The 14865-nt window shown below is 41.5% G+C and overlaps 1 protein-coding gene across 6 annotated transcripts in view; it reads left to right on the top strand.

Moving 5' to 3' along the window:
* The first annotated feature begins 3675 nt into the window (after positions 1 to 3675).
* The window catches only part of fam49a (family with sequence similarity 49 member A), a 42247-nt gene continuing 31057 nt past the window's right edge, over positions 3676 to 14865 (top strand). For 3 of the 6 annotated variants that reach the window (XM_020618141.1, XM_020618142.1, XM_020618145.1), the window contains exon 1: positions 3677 to 3831. The gene's annotated coding sequence lies outside the window, so the exon portion shown is untranslated. Of the gene's footprint in view, positions 3832 to 4219; positions 4287 to 14865 lie in introns of those variants that run through there. The other 3 variants (XM_020618138.1, XM_020618139.1, XM_020618143.1) reach the window with 3 other exon arrangements.

Below are 14865 nucleotides of genomic sequence, written 5' to 3'. Positions count from 1 at the left end.
CAAACAATATAAAGTCTAAGTATAAAATAGATAAATAGTAATAAAAAATAAAGGCAATTTAAAAACAACATAAAAAATATACTAGAAATATAAGATACACCAGCTGTATGTGCAACAGTCAGCAATGAGTGTGCAATTATACATGTACAAACTGAAAATGTAAACAGTCAAGTGCAGTTACATGAGATAGTCCATGATTATAAACTACTGTCAACTGTTTAGGAGTCCAATGGCAGTGGGAAACAGAGTTCTTTAGTCTAGAAATCATGCATTTATATCTCCGGCCTGAGGTTAGAGGTGTGAACAATTCGTACTGGGAGTAGGTGGGGTTGATGAGGATGGAGGCAGATCTCCTGTGGACTCTGCAGTGGTAGATGCTCTATAGAGAGGGCAGTGGAGTCCTTGTGATCTTCTCAGTGGTCTTCACCAGCCTCTGCTGGCGTTTGCAGTCCATAACAGTAGTGCTGCTGTACCACACGGTAATACAGCTGGTCAAGATGTTCTCGAAAATGCAGCTGTAGAAGTTGCTAAGCATCCTAGGTGACATGCCAAACCTCCGCAGCCTCCTCAAAAAGTACAGCTGTTGTTGGGCCCTCTTGACCAGCAGTGTGGTATTAAGTGTCCAAGTGACTGATATGAACGCCCATGTATTTAAAGCTGCTCATCCTCTCCACTTCAAGCTTCCGGATGAACAATGGCTGATGAGGTTTCCTCTCCTTCCTCATGTTCAATATCATCTCTTTTGTCTTGTCGGTGTTGAGGATGAGGTTGCTGTCCTTGCACCATGACACCAGACCGGCCACCTCCCTCCTGTAGGCCGCATTGTCCCTACCAGTGATGCGTTCTATCACTGGGGTGTCGTCCAAGAACTTTAGGATGATGTTATCCTTGTGGGAGGTGACACAGTCATGGGTGAACAGGGTGTAGAAAATGGGGCTGAGGACACATCCCTGTGGAGTGCCGATGTTTGTAATAATGCTGGCTGAAGTCCTATTGCCAATCCTGACAGACTGGATTTAGACAGAAAATCTAAGAACCAGTCACAGAAGGTGGGGTGCAGACCAGGGTAAGGACAGTTTGTGGGTGAGTTTGTGGGGAATGACCGTGTTGAAAGCGAAGCTGTAATCAGTAAAGAGTATCCTGATGTAGGAGTCTTTATTTTTCAGGTGGGAGAGAGAATAATGAAGGGCAGCAGCAATAGTGTCTGAGGTGGCCCTGTTGGGCCGGTAGACCTACTGCAGGGGGTCCAGGGTGTCCCATATGCTGCTTTAAATGTAGGCCAGCACCACTCATTTGTAGTTTTAGTGTGGCTATAGAGCATTTTACTATGAATTACTGTTAAAACACTGTGTGCTGTAATGCTGCTCTAGACAGCTGGACATCAGGATAACATTATTTCTCCCTGATTTTATGATTCACTATCAGTGTAGTCACATATAGTATTGTGCTAGTAATATTGCAACAAGAGTTTCGTGGCCAAACCAATGATACTGCAGTTACTGTATGTGGCATGTTCCTTGCCATTAAGCCACTAGATGGTCCTTTTCCAGCATTTTCAGAGGAAAAACTCCTCTCTGTTCAGACTGTACAAAGATTGCACCAAATGTTCCATTTGTTGTGTAAGCTTTGTGCAATGTTAACTGTAAAATAGAACATTTGGTGCAATCTTTGTACAGTCTGAACAGAGAGGAGTTTTTTTAGGCCGTGACAGTGAACTTTCTTGTCAATAACCTGTTCAGTTTTATGATTATTCCGCTGCAACAATCATGATGTCACTGCATGCAATCCCCACCAGATGTCAGCTTTGGACAATGTGTACATCTATTTATATATACAATATATTCTGTGACAAACTAATATCATTAAAGGGAAAGTTACACTTTTCCTCCTTTCAAGCTCATAGCAGGCATGTCAGAGCATTACAGCAACAATGAATTTAATGTGCTGCTCAGGGACACTTCAGCAGGGAGGCTGCTTGTTAATCTACCTCCTCAATCAATATGTATCCTCCTTTTTCAAAGGTGCTGACAGGGAGGTAGAGGGGCCAACGCTTTCAGTAAGGTATATGCATTTAGGTTTCTTATGAGTTTAAGACTAGTTGGTTGATCTGCTGGATAGATAGCAAAAATATCTGTTTAAGCATGTTAATTTCTGCACTTTTCAACTACTATCTTAAAGTAAACCTGACCTTGACTTACAAATTCTCAAAGACATGCTGAATTTTGCTTGATGTGCGTGGGTGTAGTTACTGTAAAAGACGTTTAAGTCCATGACCACCAGTGGTTGTGGTAGTGGAAACATGTGTATACTCTGACTCCCCATCATCTAACCTAACTGGCCCTTATACTTCTGGGGAAGTGTGTTTACCCTGTTCATACCTCCGACCACACTGCTGACAACAATGAGCACACAACTTTTTCCACAGTCACATACTCAAGACTCCAGTTTGCATCTTGCTTCCTGTGTATGGCAACACACACAGGAATAGCATTCGTGAACTACATGTGCCTGAGCATTGTTATTTGTATGCAGGACCCTATTTATGTTGTTGACTGTCATGTTTCGGTTCCACTGCTTCTTGTCAGGCTTTTATTTTGATTCTACTTCCTGTTTTGTTTCACCATAGTTTTTACTTTCTTCCTTACTCAGATTAGTTTCACCTGCTCCTTATTGCTTGCACCTGTGTTCACCTCTATTTAGGCAGCGTCCTCCCACTAGGACACTGCCAGATTGTTCTAGACTCCAGCTCTGACTCTCCAGCAATATTACCTTACCTGACTCTCTGTTTCTGACCTTGGATAACTGTTTTTGACCACCGTGTTTTGCCTATGCCCTCCCAGCTTTGGATTGCCTGTAGTGTACCGACCTTCTGATTTATTCCCCTTGACCTCTCTAGTTTGGATCTCCTGTTTACTGGCCCTGACCCTGGACTGTCTTTTCAACCTGATTGTGATCCTGGACTGTGTATTGGTTGTTTGGTTGCAACAAGTAAAGATCCTGTCTCTACCTCGGTTCGTCTGGCTTTACAATTGAGTTCACCACAAACACCATTTGGCATCGTTACACCCCAACCCTGACAGTTGACATCATGCATAAGTCGTGAATAAGTTATGATAAATTCTTCCAATTGTAATTCAAAATAGCTTATTTTGGGCTGCAATGATTTACTTTCATTACTAATTGAGTTTATTTACTTGAAGGACTGATGGCTAATTTTTCTACAAAAGGCGATATGTAAAATATGACCATTATAATTTCATGAGGGTGACATCAAGTTGCTTGGTTTGTCCGACCAACAGTCCAAAACCCTAAAGATATTTTGTTTACTATCATGCATGACAAAGAAAAGCAAGAAACTCTCAGTTGAACACTTATCAAAATAAATGCTGATTCATTTTCTAACAAGAGAGAATGAATACAGTATAATCAAAACAGTGGAACCACAGAATGGATAAAGCTTCTTTTACTCATAGTCTTTTCATCATAAATCTCATTTTCATTTTGAACTTCGAGACAGATGATCTGCGCAAAGTATTGCCGAGAAGAAATTATTTATCGCATTACTATTGGACAAGCAGAATAACAGTAGTAGATTTAATTGGTTTGTTTCGCACTTGTCCTTAATATTGACCAATTAAAAATGTGAGTGGGTGGGGTTTGATACTCGTGTCATTTTACTTCGTTTTTATGGGTAGCAGAGGGAGGGGTGTGTTTTGAGAGTGTTGTCGGTTGTACCGGGGATACAGCGCTGCAAAGGTTGGTGAACGTAGACCCCCCAGATAAGACCTCGGTTCTTACCCCCTGAAAAGAACTATCACGGCTGACATACCGGTGAGTTTGTGGGTTCATGTAACTGTTATTCGTGGTTTTGGGGCGTTAAGTTGGAGTTACTTAACCCGGTGTTGTACCAAATAGTGTAACCAAGTAAAATCAGAGATTGTCAATCGAGTTCACGTGTGGAAAGATGCCGGGGAGGAAGCGGCGAAGCGCTAACTTGCTAGCTAACATTAGCCCCTTCTGAACACTGAAAGTTACTGTATCCGGAGGCGTTATGTTGTTGTGCAAGTGTGAAAGAGCTTTTTGTCACCGCCTGTGCTCTGTGTGGGCTCTCGGTCTATTCTCTTGATGTACTACTCTTTCCAGGGGTTTTGACAGCAGTGCTGGCTAACACTAACAGGCGGACTGGTTAGCCAGCTGTAGCTTGAAGGTAGCCGAATTCCAGCAACATTTCACTTGAGTTTTGGCGTTGTACACTTACTGCTTTAATTTGATCCTTGATCACTTGAGTAAGTACATGAATGAAATGAAATGTTTTGGTTGAATGTATAACAGTTCACCAACTTTTTTCTTCCAAGGTTAGTGTGCTTTTAAAGCTGTGTAAAGTCCATCACGTCTGACCCAATGTACTGTTCATAGACATGCAGGTGGTTGGAACATAGTACGTTATTTTCTTTCTAATTCCGCTTTAGCGTGTGAATTTCTCAGCATGTTAGAAGAGCTCTGTTATCCTTTCTCTCTCGTATTACTGTCGCAAATACCACTAAACAGCAGCTGTTTCTTTCTCTTCTCTTGACATGAGCTCCCTGTATTTTCCCCCGTGGGATGTTCTTGGAGTACATACTATATTACCTCCAACAACAGGGTTTACTCAGTCTGATATTAAATCACTGCAGTGGGTGTAGCTGGTGGTGCCCAGCACAATCCACTGTGTGGTGGTGGGGGCTTTACTAACATGGTGTTGTAGACATTCATTGCTTATGAAACGAGTCATGACTAAAGGACTTTTGAGGAATTCAGACTAACGTGCAGTGTCAAACACAGCAACACTAAATTGTGCAAAAAAGGTTAACTAGCAAGTGTAAAGTAAGTGTTAGAACTCCAAATGAATATATCTGATGCTACCAGCTGGAGATACCAGTTTGTGTAAGTTGTGAGAGGAATGTGCTTTATCGTGACTCTCAGAGCACTGAAATGGTGCTCTTTTGTTGGACAGGACATGCAGCAACAGCTGCACTTCTCAACAACTGTGTTTGTGCATGTGCATATGTGTTTTGTTTCGGTTGGTATGCCAGGCTGTAATTGCATTGCATTTCTGGAATGCTGGTTTAATTCTGTGACTTAAACATACTTCAGCCCTGTGATAGACTGGCGACCTGTCCAGGGTGGACCCCGCCTCTCACCCAGTGTCGCCTGGGATTGGCTCCCACCCCCTGTGACCCCATTCTTGAGTATGCGGTATTGATGATGGGTGGATGGATGGATGGACTTAAACATACTGGACAATGGCTGTGGAATAACTTGTTCTCCCATGGAAAGGGGTTGAAATGCTTTGCATGTTCTTTCCATAGCCTAGCCTACTGTAGCGGTGTGCCTCACTATTCACTTTTGCATGGTGGGGACTACTTAATGCATTCCGGGTTTTTGAAGCTCTGCTCCACCATCATCCATGTACCATCTTTCACTGTTTGCATCTGTAACAGAAAAACAGGATATGGCATCTCACACCCTCTTGAACACTGGCATTCTCTTACATTGCGGTTTTTAACTTGCCGTTGCATTACAGGTTGCCTGAGGCAAGTATGTGGGAAAGTCTGTGTTGCAGTGTTTCTTTTGAACTTATTGAGCGCTGCTAAAATAAGAGAACTACCATAGTGGTTTAAGAGCACATGATAAGAGGAATAAGGAGTGCAAAATAACCATGGTGAGTATGCAGAAACATTAGGATTATAATTATAAGGCAGCCGTGTTAAATGTTTTACTTCTGCAACCCCCACAATAACCAAGACAGGACCAAAATATGTACTGATGTCAAAACTAAACTACAGTTACACAACATGTGCAACACCTGTGGGTTGAAAAGGAATAGAGCTGGCATTCATGCCACCTTCCAATGTGGAAAATGATGACTATAGCCATTGCAGTCATATTAGAAAGAGGCTTCCAGCTATTGTAATGTGATCCTTGCTCATCAGCTGTTCTCAAACTCCAAATGAAAGCCATTGCTGCAGCAACTTTTCTCTGAGTTCAACTAGGAATCACAAGCTTGACACTAAATGAGAATCCCAAAGGGTTTCTGTTCAGCACCATACATCAGCATCTAAAGTTTTAGATGAACAGGCAGTGTGAAGCCTATATAATTATTTCACTGTTGATACCAAGTGCACTTAGCCTGCATCACTGCTGGACTGTCTCTGGTGCATTCAGTCACACATTTGTTTATGCATTTCAAATTTTGTTGCATGAAGACGAAACAAACTGAAAGTAACAACTGTACCACTGGTTATGGTATACTGATATTTACAAATAATAGGTATTTTATGCTCCACCAGGTATAGCAAATGTTTACAGGTGTGATGTGGACAAAATCATTGTTTCCAGAACATGGCTAAAATATATTTATTGTATTAGGGGTTGGTGGTATAATTCCAGACTTCTCCAGTCCATATGTTGAAGTGTCCAAAAGGAAGACATTGAACACCAAGTTGCTCCCAGCTGTCCACTGGTGTGTGAGTGTGTGAATGCATGTGAGCATGGGTGAATGGGCTAATAGTGTGAAAGCACATTAAGTGTGCCTCAATGAATAGAAAAGCACAATACAAGTATAAGTCCATGTAGTATTTACCATTTGAAGGCAAGATTTCCTTGATTTGCTTTTCAACAGAAGCTAAACACATACAAGGTCGTCATTTCATTCAGACAGAACAAACTGGTTAAGACATCCCTCAGTTTCACAGCTCCTGGCTTCTGTTATCAATGACTAATCATCCACTTTACTGAGGACCACAAGCCATCGTTGACTTGGTCAGTGTCGCCATCTGGGCTAGAACAGAGCACAACAGACTCTTCTCACTGGCTTCAGAGCCTCAAATGCTCAGCTAACAGATTTTGTGTGTGTGTGTGTGTGTGTGTGTGTGTGTGTGTGTGTGTGTGACAGTGGAAAAAATGAAAGAGAAAGAAATGTAGACACAAGTGTGAAGACACAAGGGAGAACATCTAATTAAAATTCTGTATTCCCATTTTACTTTTCACACCTGAACAGGTTCTTGTCAGTTTTTCAGGTTAAAGTTGGTAAGGCATACATGTTTTATCTTTTTATTGTTTGTTTCTAATATATACCCAGCAATCCTGGAAGGCAGTAGCTAATAATTCTAAATGGATTATCCTGTTCCAAAGGTATACACTGTATCAAACTAGACACATCAGAGTGTTTGGGCTTGATGCAGGAAGTGCAGGTGGAGGAAACCGCTAATATAAATTCTTTTAATATGCATGTATATACATGATCAGTATTTAATAACTAGTCAGCCCCAGCCTCTGTGTGTTTCTGGATTCATTTTTTTGTCTTTGGGGAAAAAAACAAACAAAACAAAAAAATGCCCTTCATTGTTTCAACTGCACAAGTGTCTCTCTTCATTCCTCACTGAAATGAATTTTGGTGCACCTTCAGTAGAGATCTGTGTTGCTGAGCAGAGTGTGTGTGGTCTATCAGCCAGAGGGCTTTTTCATAGAAGACATTTTGACCTGTCACAGTGGGGCAAGCGCGTGTAGATGATAAAATGCATTATGTCTGAAATCCATTGAACTGCCTTAGTTTCAGGGGCCTGGTGTTGTGTGGCTCACTGTCACACTGTCATGATGAATAGACCACAGTTTTTGAGTTAGTAGTAACACCTGTGTTTTCCTTCTAAGACAAGTCCAAACTGTGTGCTGCGGGAAAAGGTCTGTTATTGTTTTAACTGCAGTGGTGTACCCACTTACACAAGAGGCCTTTTTATTCTCACAGTTGGACAAAGTAGGATTAATACATCTCAGCTGGTAGAACAGCTTATTTCTTAAAAGCTTAGTGTTTGAACACTTAAGCCACCAGCTTTCAGTGTTCACCAGAAACGGTATTCTCCAGCCAGAGTTCTCAAATATTTAAATTTCTTTGCTGCCCTCTTCGGTCCCCTCCTGTTTTTATTACTCTTAGGAAATGAGTTATTTGTGTCGTTGACCTTTTACTGTGCCTCAGTAAAACAACATGCGACTCAAACTGTCCATTCCAAGTTCCTGTTTTACCCCTGTAGCACCCTGTCTGCTTGACTTTTATCTGTACGTGTGTGAGAATATGTGTGACCCTGCACACTTCCCGCTCACGTTTCACTTTTTCTACTCGCATCCTGTCAGCGGGAGCACAGCTCTGTACGTCTGTTTGAGGTGCAGTTTCTGCTCTCGCCGTGGCTGTGTTTGTAATCATCAGTTCTGTTGTTTTATTACCCCTTCAGCTGTCCTAATAGTACTGTTACTCTTGGTTTGTTTGGTTTCTGGTAATGTTGTTGGCTTTTGCCACAACACACACTCTCTGTAGGAATCATTTCAAGTTCTATGTTATGATAGGAAACTGGATTTTTGGTTAGCTCAGAGGGTTTTAAATCATCCAGCTGTTTTATTATTTGGATAATGCACAACAGTGTTTTAGCATGTTTTCAGGACTTCAGCAATTTTGATTATTGTTGTAATGAGACATGCTTGTGTCCCTGTTTCCCCTCTCTTTATATAACTTTTGTTTAGGCCTTATTTAACCTTTTGTAAGATTTCATGCATCCTCATTTCTGATAAGTAACCTGTTGTTTTTGAAACCTGAGTGCTGGTACATCAGGTCATTTAAAATGCACACCATCTGTCCTATTGATTTGGTGCTCACTACTTTCAACAACGGGCTTCTTTGCTCTGGCAGTTTGTTTATGCACAAATGCCTAAACCATTATACCTTCTAGGCCACTGGAAAACTGGAAAGCCTTAGAAAATGTGTTATAGTACAGACCTAGGTTTCAAGTCAAATTTACTTATTCTCCTCTTAATGCTTTGTCACCTGTCATGTTTGTGTCACGCCACTCACTAATCACATTTGTGCACTTTAAATCAGCAGTTGTGATCATGCTACATGCATGTGAATCAAGCTTTCTGATTTGAAGTTATCTGCATACTACTTCTCCTTTGCTAGCATGATGCTACAGCTAGATCTGTGAGCATGAAGTATCCAGTTGGCATACAAAAAGCTTTGTGATACAAATGTGCAACAATATGCATGGCAGAGTAGCTGAGTGTATAAAGCATAATATTTAACCTTGACAGAGATTTGTGGTCTAGCTCTGCTCTGCCATTGCACCTGATTTTCTCCCATTTCCACAGCTGCAGAAGGATCATGGCCTCTGACTGGCTTTTTGCAATTCAGTATCACACTCCCTGATCATAGTGTGCAGGAATCCAGAGAGCTGTTTATTGTTCATGACAAACTAATGGTCTCTGATAGCAGAAATACCAGGATATGTAAGAGGACAGTCATCACAGCTTTGGTGAGCAAGGTGCGTCTGTACAAAAACCAGTGGGAGCGCCAAAACAACAGCACCTTGGTCAGGGCACAGCAGTGACTCTGTTGAAACTGATTTAATGTGTGAGGACTACAGAGTGATGGTTTAAAGAGTAACTAAACCCCCAAACCATTTTTTCAGCTGAAAACTAATGAAAGCCAGTGTATAGAGGTATTTAGTGTTGTTGGTGGTGGTGTTGTTGTTGTTGTTGGTTGATTCAGGTTCAAATCTTGACTTGCAAAGGATTTGAGTTCTGCATTTTGTGTCAAATATGCATAAAGCCTGCCCTCTGTTGGTTGAACCCAGGCAACTATAATGGAGTTTTGCTATTGGCTGATCTGGTGGCACCCAAACCTCGACATCCCACCCCACTCCCCCATAAATTTAGCATTTCAAGCTTAAAATACTATTCTGTTATTCATGTGCACATACTGTGACTTTACCTGCGAGTCCCCAGTGCTTCATGGCAGATGAAAGCACATTCACCAGGTTTTCGGCACTCTGTATTTTCTAGTTGCCTATGTAATGGCAGGTGTCTATCGCATACGGTTCAGTTTTAAGAGCTGTTCATGGGTCCATGGTCAGAGACACCCTTTCAGCACTTGTCAGACAACTGCACAGCTTGCATGCATTATCATCATACAGTTTATCCGGTCATGCCATGACCGTATTTCATGATGGGCCCTATATTCCAGCTGAGTAAATGCCATCAAACTTGGAAACCCTCCCCCTTAATGAAACTAATGGGTAAGATGTCCTTTACTATCATCTTTGTGATGAGGGGTGTTATTTGCTCTGAACGTTGATCATCAGACTTCCTTCTTCAGGTGACAACGCTAGCCACTGACTGCTGATCTGTGGACCGCACCCCACTTTCTGTTGGATGCCTCACATTCAAATGGCTGTGCTTAGTTGTCGATTTTATGATGCGCTTCGTGAATAATGTACTGAGTACTTAAATAGGCTAAGAGGTGGTCTACCTGATTCGTGCAGCTGTCTGTGGTGATTACACTTCAAATGTGCCCCCCCCAAAAAAGACAACTCAAAGCTTAAAAAAGGGGTCCAGGGATGATGTGCATGTCTTGGAGTTTGTGTGGATCAACACATTTGATAGGTTGGAAGTCTGCCTTGTGAGACGGGCAAGTAAAAGACCTGCAGATAAACATTGTGATGACGGTATTGCAGAGATTGTTACATCTGTCCACTATTTTTACAGTGAGAGCATTGTTTGTGTATAAGCTGTTTATTTTGTAGTCGCACCCGGTGCAATCTGTCAGGCCAGGATTAGCTTGTCTGTCTGTCTGTGCGATAGATCTCCGTTGTTGTTCAAAAACATTTATAAACACACCTCTGCACTGCGTGACATGGTTTTTCTTTGTTACGACTGCTCCAAAGTCTGAGTGGCCATAATTTCCTGAAGTTAGCACAAGTCAGTCAACTGCATATGCACAAGATCTCCTGTTGAAGATCTCCTTAGTTTTACTACCGGACTGATACCTCAAGTTCACCATGAAGGATATACAACACACAAGCTACTGCCCTCTTCGTGCGACCCACAGACGGGTCCACTGGCTTTTATTACAGCCAGTCTTTTATGCTTTTCAAAACACAAGCAGCCAGTATCACACACAAACTCTTCTCCTGGTCCCTGGCACTTCCAAGTTGTGAACAACATAAGGCTGTGATCTGTCGGTACCAACATGTAGTCTGTCATATCTCTCCTCCAAGAATTTGTGACTCTGTAATTGTGTAATCTGACATAGTGACCATTGTATCAGACAAACAAAAAATGGTGTGCTCCGAACCAGCCATAACTGAGTAGAGGCAAATCATTGGCAGTTTTAGTCTCTGTATGGAGACTTATGAAAATACTGTTAAATAGAAAATAACAGGCTTTATCTTTTAATACTGTTATAAGTATTGAGAGGAGCTGTGGACAAATGCAAGAGACGTTTGAGCTGAATGTATTAAATCAGGCTCAGGTAACGAGTGACAGAATTTGTTGATGTTAAAATTCTTTGGGTAATCCTTAACTGTAGCAGATCTGTTTTGTTTTTGTTTATGATAATCTTGTTGCCAGGGCCTTGGCAGCTTCATTAACATAGCATCCCAGACCTCCACCTAGCAGCGAAGAAGCCTGCAGTGGTGGGGTTCTCTTGATGCTCTCATAGGCACACTCTCTGACACTAGTTTCACACAAGAATCAGTCACACACAGACATGGTTCCTTTTGTATCGGCAGTGCTGTTGACATTCAGGGCTTGGCAGAACAGAAGTGGCATTGAGCAGAAATGTAGGAGGAATTTCTATGCCTGGAGTTCCGCTCTACACTTCAATGGCTACTGGTAACCATACAGCCACTCTGCCTTTTCCTCCTCTCTAAATACCAAACACCCTACTTAACTTTTCTACTTGGTTTGTGCCTGTGATTTCTTTTCCTTCAGTTTTCTTCTTTCACTTTTGGCAGTCTCTTTCTCTCTATCCCACCTTCTCTTTCTCAACATTGACAGAAGCCTCTCTGAGATGTTTACTATGTCCACTGACAGCCCCTTTCTCTTCTCTGACCACTGTGAGTTTTTGTCTGTGTTGCTATTATCTCTTACTCTCCCTCTCCCTGCATCAGAGGCCAGATGTAGAGGAGGAATAGTGGTGAGTTTGTAATGAGCAAGTGTAAAATGAGGCAGCAGGCCCAGCTGGCCGAACCAGAGGGCACACAGTGTGAGCAGCTGAACAGAACTGAGTGCTGCTGTGGAGGACGAGGCTCAGTGCTGCGCTGTCTCTGCACTGACTCCTCTGTGTGTGTCTGTGTGTGGCTGTGTTGATATGTGATGTACAGTTTGAGAGTGAGAGCATTTCAGAGAGCGACATAAGCAATACTTAAAAACGAACCATCCTGGAGGTAAGAGTCTTAACTGCTAAAGAGATGTTCAGTGTGTACAGAGCGTTTAGAGCACCATTAACAGACCAGAACAGTTGAATCCTGTGCTGGTATGTGAAGTAGACTGTAAGAGGGGATAATAAAGGGCATCAATGATACAACAGAGTGAGGCTGCCATTGTGGTGGTGCTAGGCAGGTTTCCCTTCTTCACCCATCACACCCTCTCTCCTGCCTTATTGTTTAAGTAGCTTAAAGTGGTTTATGTTTTTTTTTTTTTTAGGGTTAATGGGCTTAACTTGAGCAGGAACTGGCTATATGGCACTTGGTGACCACCTTTCTCCAAAGTGCCTAATAATAGTTTTGTACAGTATGTACCTATATTTGTTTGAGTGGTCTCGAGAACCTTCAATTCTGCTGTTGGTGCCAAGCCCTGCCTATTCTTCCATTAGTAGTTTTTATGACAGCTGTGCTACCAACCACACAAGTATTTTACTTAGTCCTTAATAGTTTTCATTGTTGTTCGAGGTCACAGCACAGTAGAACAATAAAACAGAGGAGTCAGCAAGCAGTTGTCAGGAGCATGCCCAGATTAACAGGCCCAAGGTTACAACTTTTGGGAATTAATTGTTTCCTCTATGCTTCTCTGTACTTATTTGAGGACAGACATTCATTGGCTACTTATTATGGAATTTTCAGATGTAGATGTTTTTCAGGGAAAACAAGTAACTTAGAAATTAGCAGCTGTCCATATAAAAAGTATGCTGTTATGGTAGCTAAAGCCACTTTGGATAACACTGGCAGCGAGACGCACCAAATAATTTGTTTGTACTTTCCATTCATTTTCATAGAGATTCCCATACATAAGTTATTTTGAGTCATCTTTGTTGATTTTGGTTTATAGAAATTTCCTTTCAGAGAAAGCTGGTTGAGTTAACAAATACAAGTATTACTGGGCTGGTACAGAACAGTTTTGTTTCATTGGAACTTCCCATTCAGTCACACTTCAACAAATTGACAAAGTGTACCATAGGTGTTCACCGACTGGCTTTGTCACATCAATAATCCTTGTAACATCATATTGTCAAAGCTGCCATTACTATTGTAATAGATTTGGATATCCAGTCAAGCAATATGAGATAGAAAATATGAAAAGGAAAAAGTACAATTAGTGATGCTTGTAGATGTAATGATCATGGTTTTATACACAGTTTTAGGGTCACAGTGTGTTGGGCACAGCAGAGAAAATCAAAGACACAGGTTTCTTTCTATTTATTTTGCAAAAGTCAGCATTAAATGGAGGCTAAAGCTTGATTTATGGTTTTGTATTGAATCTACACTGTAGGTATGATGTAGCCTCGTACCCTAAGCTGTAGCCTGACGTGCACCTCTCCAGAAATGTAACTACACGTCATGGCAGACTGAAATAATTGATTATTTGCATCACATTTCCTCGTTCATGTCTCGGTGGCCAGACAAGCACGTAAATTCCACCCTTGTTCTGCCTCACTTAGTTCAGTGGCCATGCAGGCCAACTCCTCCGTCTTCTCTCTTATCTTTCTGCAGTAATTTCAGTAAAAGTTACTGCTGTTCAACATCTATTACTTTTAACTCTAACATGAGCTGCTCAGTTTCAGTCACCATTGTTGGTAAGTGGTGAAGAAACGCAACACAGTCACAGAGAAATTCTACCGCCGACTAGCGTTTTCACGGTGTATAGTATACATGCTCACAGTGGCGTAGGCCACTTGCTTAGGCTGCGACATGGGCTCTGTGTAGATTCAACCCAGAACCATAAATCAAGCTTAATGGTTCAAAATGTTTGTGGTAAGAAGGCAGAAGTCACTCCTACATTATGGTGAATAAATAAAAAATAAATTTAATGCATTATTTCAGTTTGTGCACTGTAAAGTATGGTGCGCCTGCATTGGTAAAAACATTTGTACAGCTTTCATTATTGCTTTAATGCTTTCTGACTCTGCAGTACTGAAATGGTAACCTTACAGGCATGGCTATTCTGAGTAGCATGTTTTAGTTAATTTTTAACAGCTGAAATACTGCCAAAGTTCTCTGGGAGTAACATTCATATGTTTATTTGTAGTATGCGTGTACCATGACGTAGCCTCTACTTAGATTGTGTAGAGCTATTATGCTATAATAAAAAGGCATAACACCCCATACCAAACTGTTGAAGTCACAAATACAGTACACATATGTGGTTTACACCCCTACTAGAGATGGGAGGAGGGAAATCCAGATTTAATACACAGAGTTTGGAGGCATATTTGCTTGATTGACAGATGTATTCACCTTATCAGTGGTTGCTAGTTTCAAACTGTAGCTCCAATAATGCTTTCACCCTCTTCCCAAGATCTGGAGTTTGTTTTTTGCACCACAATGGCAGTAAGAAGTTAACTCGTATCTGTGCTTCAAAAATAATATGTCATCACTAGATACTGCAGAAATGTCCATATCTGCTTATTTGCCAAAGTGGGCTGTATACTGTAGACATATTTGAAATGTGTCTACCAAGATACAGGAGAGGAAACATTTCCTCCTTGTCACATTTGACCGCTGAAAAGGCTTTTGCATGACAGTTGTAGGGTGAAGATGCTGGAATAGTCAACTGAGTGTGAGGAGG

Source organism: Monopterus albus, unplaced genomic scaffold (assembly GCF_001952655.1).
Source record: "Monopterus albus unplaced genomic scaffold, M_albus_1.0 scaffold201.1, whole genome shotgun sequence".
Classification (NCBI taxonomy): domain Eukaryota; kingdom Metazoa; phylum Chordata; class Actinopteri; order Synbranchiformes; family Synbranchidae; genus Monopterus; species Monopterus albus.
The sequence above is the reverse complement of the archived record's forward strand: the minus strand, read 5'-3'. Positions and strand labels throughout refer to the sequence as shown.